Source organism: Limulus polyphemus, unplaced genomic scaffold, assembly GCF_000517525.1.
Source record: "Limulus polyphemus unplaced genomic scaffold, Limulus_polyphemus-2.1.2 Scaffold5455, whole genome shotgun sequence".
Classification (NCBI taxonomy): domain Eukaryota; kingdom Metazoa; phylum Arthropoda; class Merostomata; order Xiphosura; family Limulidae; genus Limulus; species Limulus polyphemus.
Genome location: NW_013671065.1, coordinates 31,136 through 41,031, shown reverse-complemented (window position 1 = coordinate 41,031; position 9,896 = coordinate 31,136). Strand labels below are relative to the sequence as shown.

Genomic DNA, 9,896 nt, shown 5'->3' with positions numbered 1-9,896 from the left:
GGGTTATCTGCCCACCAGGGTTATCGAAACCCAGTAGAACCTGACAGATCTATAGTAGGTTGCTTACAAAGCTACACAATGGGTTATCTGCCCACCAGGGTTATCCAAACCCAGTAGAACCTGACAGATCTATAGTAGGTTGCTTACAAAGCTACACAATGGGTTATCGAAACCCGGCTTCTAGCGTTGTAAGTCCATAGGCTTGCCATTGGGGTGGGTGGGTAACAAGTAAATGTATAGATAAGGTTATAAAAAGGGAAAACACGAGGGAAATAAAAAAATTAACTCGTTTATTCCTTAACTGAGGCAGAGAAAGAAAAGTACTTTTATTTATTCAGTAGATAATTTATTAGTACAGAATATATATTTTACACTTTTCACAGACATTTTTAAACCAATAAGCGTCTTTTCATTACATATATGAAGGCTTAGAACATTAAAAGTAATCAGTTTCCATGGTTTCTTCCAGACTAGTTTTTTTTTCAAATTTGGTACACATTTTTACGTCACACACATAATACCCACGTAACAATCACCATACTTTTCCATATGCACTAAACTGTATCCAGAACTTGTTAAATAAACGTTCATTAAGTCAGACGTTCTGCTAAAGTATATAAGACAATAATTCTTTTTTTTTACATATTATTGTTGTAACACTAATGTGCTCACGTTGGCTTCCATTAAATATTATCACAAAATACAGAGGGCGCTACAATCTATGACAGTCTAATCTAAGCTAGGTTTGTAATGGCTGCTCACGTTGGTCCAAATTTGATTGGAACATGTAACGTCAAATCGAGTAAGTAAAAGCGATTAACATTAATACTTAATTAATATTCAAAAACAAATTATACATTTTTGTATGGTCCTCCTATTGATGGGAGACTATTTACAATAATATTATAAGCAAGTACAGTTAAATGTAATAAAAAACAGGTCACAGTGGTTTCTATAGGCCTAAGTGAGACGTGTCAGATATGGTAAAATGATAACCCTAAAGTAGATTGAAGCAATGAATGAATATCTTAAACAAATTTAAAAAGTTAGAAATGAAAACTAAAGAGACGTATTTCTTAGAGAATTTTTTAAAGTAATATTACAACAAAGTATAGTTTACTATTACAACGGGGAATAGTTTAATATACAAGAGGGAAGTTTAATATCGTAAAAAGGGAAGGGTTCAGTATTACAACAGGGGGGTTGGGTGTTTTCTATGAATAAAAACTAATTTACTAAAGCATCCCTCTCACTGTCTAACATAACTGTGAAATTTCAAATTTAGAATTAAACCCTTGCTTACCACAGGAGTACACCTGTTACGCCCCTGCTTGTATTCCCAGGGGCCATATGGGTGCATTTTTATAAGGGTTTTTCACACTAAATCCAATGATGTATGGTTTGTAGGGGGTTTATTCAACAAAACATACAATATGTCAATCAAATATATATTTTTTTCTCTGGTTACTGGGAATACAAAATGCCTCTTCAGTCCCGAAGGGTTGAAAAGAATTTATTAAAATGTTTATTTTCACCGAGCTCTTCCCCCTCCGATTCTTATAGGAGTATCAAATAAATAAAATATCAACGTACGAGCTTAATAATTTTGTTTGTTTGACATTTGTTTTATGTAGTTTTGCCTTTTGCTTATTTAAAGTAAAGGCGTGTACGTAAAGCTTTTTTTTAAAACGTTCAAGGGTTTATAAAGTCAACCGCATACACATCCGTTATATATAATAACAAAATTAACATTTTATAATTACAACTCATTTTAACTACTTCACCCCCCCAAGTTATTTTTGTCTGAGGATTTTTTAAATAGATTGTCTCCCAGATGCATGATATATATACAGTAAACAAATAAATTATTCAAATAAAACATACATTTTGAGACAATCAAAACGCGTGTAGTAAATGGTAAGTGAATGAATCACGATAAAACGTAGAAACAGTTACAACGTTAGGTTTGAATTCGATCAATACCATGTTAATCCTCTCGCACGAGATAATTATATATTAACATCATGACCATAAGGATACGACATATTTCGTAGTTGCTGACGTAAACAGATATTAATAAAATGTTTTATGCTAATTAGCCCTAGCTCGTTCAATAAAGCCACAGTGACGTCATCAAGATGGCAGAGAAAGTGTACCAATTCAGCACGTGCTTAAAATGTTTTGCCATAATACAGACTATGTTTCACAAACAAGATTTTTTTTCAGCGTTTCTCTACAATAGTATTGATCGCAATATGCTTTCACAAACAAGATTTTTTTTCAGCGTTTCTCTACAATAGTATTGATCGCAATATGCTTTCACAAACATTTTTTTCAGCGTTTCTCTACAATAGTATTGATCGCAATATGCTTTCACAAACAAGATTTTTTTCAGCGTTTCTCTACAATAGTATTGATCGCAATATGCTTTCACAAACAAGATTTTTTTTCAGCGTTTCTCTACAATAGTATTGATCGCAATATGCTTTCACAAACAAGATTTTTTTTTCAGCGTTTCTCTACAATAGTACTGATCACAATATGCTTTCACAAACAAGATTTTTTTTCAGCGTTTCTCTACAATAGTATTGATCGCAATATGATCATTTTAGTTGACTACAAAACAAGGGTGAACCCTGGAAATAAATTTCGGGCTGTTTCACTGTCATTTTGCTCATCATCATCATCATCAAACTCGTTTTCGAACGAAAAGCAAGGAGGGTTTCCGCCATATTGGAAATGCGAATTTCCTGTTACGGATCACTCGATTAATCTACTGAAAAAAGAACGTCCAGAGCATGTTCTAAACGGGCGAATCGAGCATACCTAGGCTACTTCCTGTTCCGGTTCACACCTAGTGTGTTATAGTTTGATGATTAGCGACCACGTGCTCGTGAACGTAACCTGGAAAGCACCATATAAGGAAATAACTTAACACCTTAAAAATGTTAGTAAGACGATCTTTACCCTACACCCCACCCCCAAAAAAAGCGTGGGTAAAATTTTTGATGTTCTGCCAGTTTCTAGTATATCCGGGGCTAAAGAACGAAGACGATTTTTGCTTTTAACTGCAAGTATTGAACTTTTTAAAATTTTTTTTTAACTAAAATTGTTCAACTTGTTTTTTAACTGCTAGTGTTGAACTTTTTTGTTTTAATTGCAAGTGCTGAACTTTTTTATATAAATTTTAACTACAAGTGTTAAACTTGTTTTTGTTTTGTTTTAACTGCAACTGTAGAATTTTTTCTGTTTTGTTTTTAACTGCAAGTGTTGAACTTTTTTCTGTTTTGTTTTTAACTGCAAAGTGTTGAACTTTTTTTCTGTTTTGTTTTTAACTGCAAGTGTTGAACATTTTCCCAAGCGTACGCACTTCGTGGGATCTCGAAATTTCAATTGAGGCGGGAGAGATGCTTGAAAATAAAAACAAACGCCAACTTTCAAATAGCTTACATTATTAAACACTTTGACGATTTTTAAGCCTGCGATGTTAAACGTGGGTATAAACCGTAATTTAAATCAATTGATTGCGTTTCTAAAGATGTAAGTGTAGCTTCCAGAGTAATATTTTGAGCAAAGTAATAATTGCTTGTGACCCTTAAGGCCTAACATAAGTACATTTTATGGGTTGAAATAATTTATCCTGTTATTTAAACATCGCGTTAGTTGGATTGCTCGTTGCATTTTGAGAAATATAACCCACATCTTAAGGTATCTATTATTTTAGTATCCGTTGTAAATCGCGTGTATTTAATGGTTTTCTGGATACTGACTACGTAATACAAATTCACAAGAGACTCGTTTTGAATTAAATATTTTTGTTTAAATAGAATGATTTAGTTTTTATCACGTGTTGAATGGTAGCCTTTAATTGGATCATAAGCTTACGTATGACCAATCAAATCACAGTGAGGTTGTAGCTTCTTCTATAACGTCCACACTACAAACAGTTTTGGACAACTGTCGCTCACTTGGCCGAATTGACAAGCCTGCGACGGGTGTTTGATCTGTGCTGCCATCTAGTAACGGCGAAACGTACTTCATACAGCTCGGGCAAGTTTGTAATCTAGGAGGGTTGACGATTGAGATTTTTCTGAATGGTTTAGGCCTTCTTTCTTCTCCCATTTCTTCTTGGGTTTTGTTTAAATTCTGTTCGTACTCGCTAAGCATCAAGTACTTTTCTTCCTTGTTACAGGAAGTGATGCAGTCGTCCACCAAGTCTTCCAGGAAATTTTCCATCGCCACTTCCTCCGAGATACACGTCAGTTCCTGCCGTTGTAGATCCGTGTAATTGCTGAAAGTTAGGCTGCGCTGCTGGAGCCGGGAAAGTGGCGGATTGCGCCCAAACGCCGAGTCCTGGAAGGATGACCGACGACTTGGCGTCCTGGTGCTGAAGCAGGCGTCCGAGCATCGTCTGGAGTCGCTAAACATACTCATTTTTCTTTTCTGAACACGGCGCTTATGAATGTCTATGAGAAACAACGTGACACTTCCAAGAAACGCAAATGCAGAAGATAGGTAAAACCCCGTCTTGCCGCCATATTGTTCGTTGATGTAACCTGTGTGAACAAAGTAGACTGTTATTAAATACTAGCGAAAATACCAGCTTCGCTTGGGTTATTAGGTTGATAATGTGTGTGTATTCTGAGCCCATTTTAGCATAAAAATATAACCTATATATTTTGTTGCTAAGCAACATGACATAAAAGCCATTGTTGGAACGCATTGTTACCAAAACGCACTTTCCTTCCTATATATTAGAAGTTGTTATATAAGGAACCACTTCTTTTCTATGTGGTTTTTCGCTAGCTTGTATCATTAAAAAGATGCACGCACGCACGTGGGTAAGTAATAATACCTAGGTGCACACCCTCAGGATCCACTTAGTATGTGTGCAAAATTTCAGGTTTCTAGGTTCTTTGCTCTTGGAGCTATGGCGGTCACATATTTTTTTCTATGTGTTTTTCGCTTGCTTACCTCACAAAAAGATGCGCTCGCGTACGCACGTGGATAAAAAATAATACCCAAATGCATACTCTCAGGGTCCACTTAGTATGTGTGCAAAATATCAGTTTTCTTGGTTCTTTCGTCTTAGAGTTATGGCGGTCACACATACACAGACACGCCCTTTTATTATTATAGATATATATCTGTATGTTGTTGACGTATACTTTAGTGGGCGGAATGCCTCGTTGACAATGTGTATAGAAGATATAGTGTGAATGGTCTATTATTGTACACTGTTCTTTCAGTTAGAAGTTTACTTGAAAACAATTTGAACTGATTAAATAACATCTTATACTGAGTTGTCTGTTTTAAATAAAATACGACGTGGTAATATGTACATCAACTGTAAAGGGTGTTATTTCACGTGGTGAAATATATACCAAAGTGGCAATTTCACCGAATGCACGCTCTTGCTTCAATTTAGCCTAATAGTACCGCACACTAGAATGTCTTATTATTATTCAGGCTTACATAACGAGTGGAATAAGCTGTATGCCCAACAAATACTGCGTCGAAATCTGTGGAAAAAAAGAAGGTATTTTTAATTCCCTATGTAAAAATTAAAATGTTTATTCTTATAAGGAAGAGGTGTGCTTGTTTGCTGACTCATGCACTTACAGTTTATACTGCCATCTAGCGGTATTTTATGTAAATATCTTAGGAAACAACATATAAATTGAAAAAAATATTATATTCTAATATATGTAATATATTTCTTACTCCCTCTAGTGGAGAATATTATTGGAACATATGAAACTTTTTGTGAGATACCATTACAAATAATTTTAGGGAGATTTAATAATAATGATAAACAGTCAAGAAATGAATGAATATCTTAATTTATAAAAATTTGTTTCTTATCCTCTCGTGGGGTATTGTGGGGAAATTTGAACTCGGTTTGAGAGAGTTCTGGCAAGAAAGACACAGCAAATAGAAGGAATTTCTGATGAAGACAATATCAGGATAATTAGAAGGCTTAGTGAAAGATTATTGATCACGTATTGATAGAACTATTTGGCTCTATTTTATTTAGTTCACGTACAATCTAATCCAAAGCAGTTAAAGGAAGTATTAATATATATGAAATAAACACAGTTGTCTGTAGAATACTTTTGCTGCCACTAGATGGCGCCAAAGCATAATGTTGTGGTTAATTAAAAGTTCTGTCGATAATCTCTCTATTTCTTATTCTTTCGAGAACTTCGTGTAAATGAGGAACGCTAATATGAGACAGTTTATTTAATTCGAAAAAGTTATGTTTTGAAAAAAAGCTGATACTTATAAAGCATAACGTCCAGGACTTAAAGTTTACCACCAATACAGAAGATGTATACGCACCTGTAACAGGGATTCCTATGGCAAAAGGAATGGCTTGTGACCACTGGACAAAGCCCCAGGCTCTCGCAAAATTACGTGCTCGCACTTTTTCGTACGTATACATCTTGAGCGAATAGTTGTAGCCCCCGTAGAAGAGGCCGTAAATCCACACGAACAGTACGTACCCCTGATACTCCTCCAGAGCTGTAAAGGCAAGAAGAGAGGCGCTAATCATGAACGAAGAAGCTTGGCAGAGGTACTGGCGAGCGATCATGCACTGGACACTGTTCTTTACAACGATAAAGCCAAAAGCTCCACACCCAAAAGTAAAAGCTAAGCCTAAAAATACTTGAAGGCGTAACAGTGATTGATAGTCCAGACCTTCTTTTTCACCCTGGTAAACCTAGAAGTAAAATTTAAGATAACTAGAAATGCTAAGTAAGGGTTAAACATGTTAACAAGGGTTAAACATTCAGTACTAAAATCATTCGGAATTATCAAATTTTAAAATTTTCCAGTGATTTTTAATTCATTTAACTACTTTTACTGGAATTTGACTACTTAGCCTTAACAGAAGAAATGCATTAAAACGAAGAGTATGGTGATTTAAAGATGAATATTTAGGCTTAACATTCACATTAACACTCTGTCAAATGTTAAGCTGTAACGTTTAGACACTTTCCCAATAACATAGTTACAAGTCATTGCCAATAGATGAAGTTAGTGTCGGTACCTTCCAGCAAATTCTTGATACTCGCCCTGATCACGTTAAGCACAATACTACAGAAGAAATACATTAAATCGAAGTATTTAGTCTTAACATTCAATAAACAGCCTAGCATGTTTTATCACAAATTAAGCCATAATATCTGGATACATAATAATTTTATCACTGATAATAGTTTTAGGCCATTGCCGATAGATAGCGCTAATTACGGTATATTCCAGCATATTGTTGATTGGCAAATAATAGAATTTCATTTACTTTATGATAACGGGTGTGGAACAAAACATGTTTTAATGAGCTACGTTTCGCTAGGCCTAATTTCCTTACATCAGTGCTAGGCCTAAGTTATATTATAATACCGTTGATTATTACGATTAATATAATTCCAAATTACAATCAAACCACTCACGAGTAAAATGACAGGCGTGTGAGCCCCAAAGGCAGCTAGTCCAGTTCCTAGAAGTAGAATCTGTATAGTTCTAGACTTCAAAACTCCAAAGTCGAAGAAAGGGGGCTTTTCTACAACCGCCATCTTATCCTTGGCCTTAGATCGTTTCTGTAGACCCTTCAGATGAAGAATGGCACGTCTCTGAGGGTGGTACAAAGATGCTGGTCGGTAGAAAACCCCCAGAAGAAAAGTAATAAAGACGACTCCAGTGATTGCTTGAAGTCCAAGTCTCCACCCTGTTGTCCTAGGAAGATAGGTGTTATATTCAAACTGTTATACAGGGTGCTGAAAACAAATATTGCGTTATACACCTATTGTTCTAGAAAATAAGGGCTATGTTAAAACTGTTACACGGAGTGCTAAAAGCAATGAAATATTGTTATACACCTATTATTGTAAAAAATAGGTGCTACGTTAAATTAAAACTGTTATATAGGGTGCTAAAAGCAGTTAAATATTTTATTTTAAGCCTATTTTCTATAAAATAAATGCAACGTTGAAATTTTGTTACATTGGGTGTTAACAGCAATTAAATATTGTGTTGTATTAAACATTCTAGTTATTTTACACTGGGTTTTACAAGTATTTAAATATGTGTTACAAGTGGAGTTACAAATAATTAAAACTTGTGTTACTCTGAGTGCTAGAAGTAATTAAAATTTGATGTTGCAAACAATTAAGTTATATATCAAGCGTTACATTCGTCAGAAACTTTAACTGTCTTTGTAGATCGTTGATACTTATGTTTATTTGTTATAGATGCAAAGCCACATTGAGCTATCTACTGTATCCACCGCAGGGATTGAACCCCCGGATTTTAGTGTTGTAAGTCCGTAGACTTACTGCTGGCCCAACAGGGGGCGACACTTATGCTAGAATACGCACGAAAATTGAGCCGTTAAATATGATGCTTCTTTTCGCATAACCGTTCCTTAATTTTGAACTGACAGACTATAGGGAAGGCACATAACAGCACCCACCGCCAACTTTTTCCGACCAAATAGTGGGATTTCATTGTCACTCTTATGGCGCACCCACAACCCCCCAAAATACGGAGCCTGTTTTTCGTCAACGGTTTGAGAACCATTAATTCTCGGATTCATAGATCGGGCGTGCCAACCACTAGACACACACACACACACTCTATCCTAACGCTTTGTGTCACGAAATGCGACACGAAGAATTTGTGTCACGCAGTGTGTTAAAATAAGCTACAATATATGACACTGTTACTTAACTTATACAGTTTTTGCATTTTGAAATCAAATGCTTGTAAATATTAGGAAACTCGGGGGGGGGCTAAATAATACTTCTCAGATGAACTAAGGGGGATCAAAAACGTAGGAGGATATGCATATCTTACTTACGAGTTTTTTTTTTTTAATCCGGGCTTATCAGCGCCACCTACCTTATACTTTCACTCAGAATCACCGGCATGATTGTCATCCCAAGTCCCGTGCCACATAAAATTACGATTTCCACGAGCTCTCGTTTCCGTTTGAAGTACTGACCGATCATGAGCGTTCCAGCATCACGGGTCATGCTTACGCCACACCCCACAAAAACCCCATAGCTAAGAAACAACTGGTGAAATTGGGTAGCAAATGACGTAAAGAGACATCCGAGGGCTGTGATTAGTCCTCCCAGAACGGCTAACAACCTTGTACTCTTTCGCCGGCAGATGGCCACTATGACTGGCGAGAGAAAAAGGTGATGCAAGTAGAGAAGGCTCCCATACACACTGAAAAATAGACAAAAATAAAAAAAAGTGTGAATAAATCTTGTTTTTCTAACCTACTTTTTTATGAAATAGTGAGCTATCACATACAAGGCTTACAAAAGTATTTTTTTTAAAGCGACCCCTGGGATTTTTTTTATTGTTCTGCTAATTAAATAGTGCTAATTGTATTAGTGACACAGTCAGTGAAGTTTAAATATTTTTCGAATTACTAACTATAATAATTGAATAATTAGAGTTGTTTAAACATTTGTTTAACAACAAGTTAAAGCTTGGAATGGTCTACTCTTTCATTGAGGTGTGTGTGTGTCTATGAGCCAGACTAGTTTCGTACGAGCTGCCCAGTGTCATATAACAATACGAAGAATTAAATTGTGGCGGAATGCTACAAGTTCTTCAAATACCTATAGAATGATAGGTTTCTTTTTTTGTGAGTGTAAAACACGTAAATACACCAGTTTGATTTACTAACTATAATGTTGTCAAAAAGAATATTTGTTGAAAGTGCCCACTAGGGGGCGTTTTATATGTGTGTGTGTGTGTATATATATATAATAATGTAAGCTAGCTTTAACATATCTTCAATAAGATATGAAATAATAAAATAAATATAATTATAGATATACACTAATCCGTCAAATACGAAATACACACTAATCCAT

At 35.5% G+C, this 9,896-nt stretch overlaps 1 pseudogene; it reads right to left on the bottom strand.

Annotated features, from left to right (window-relative positions):
- Positions 1-3,278: 3,278 nt before the first annotated feature.
- LOC106472596 lies at positions 3,279-9,290 on the bottom strand (annotated as a pseudogene).
- Between the last annotated feature and the right edge of the window lie 606 nt (positions 9,291-9,896).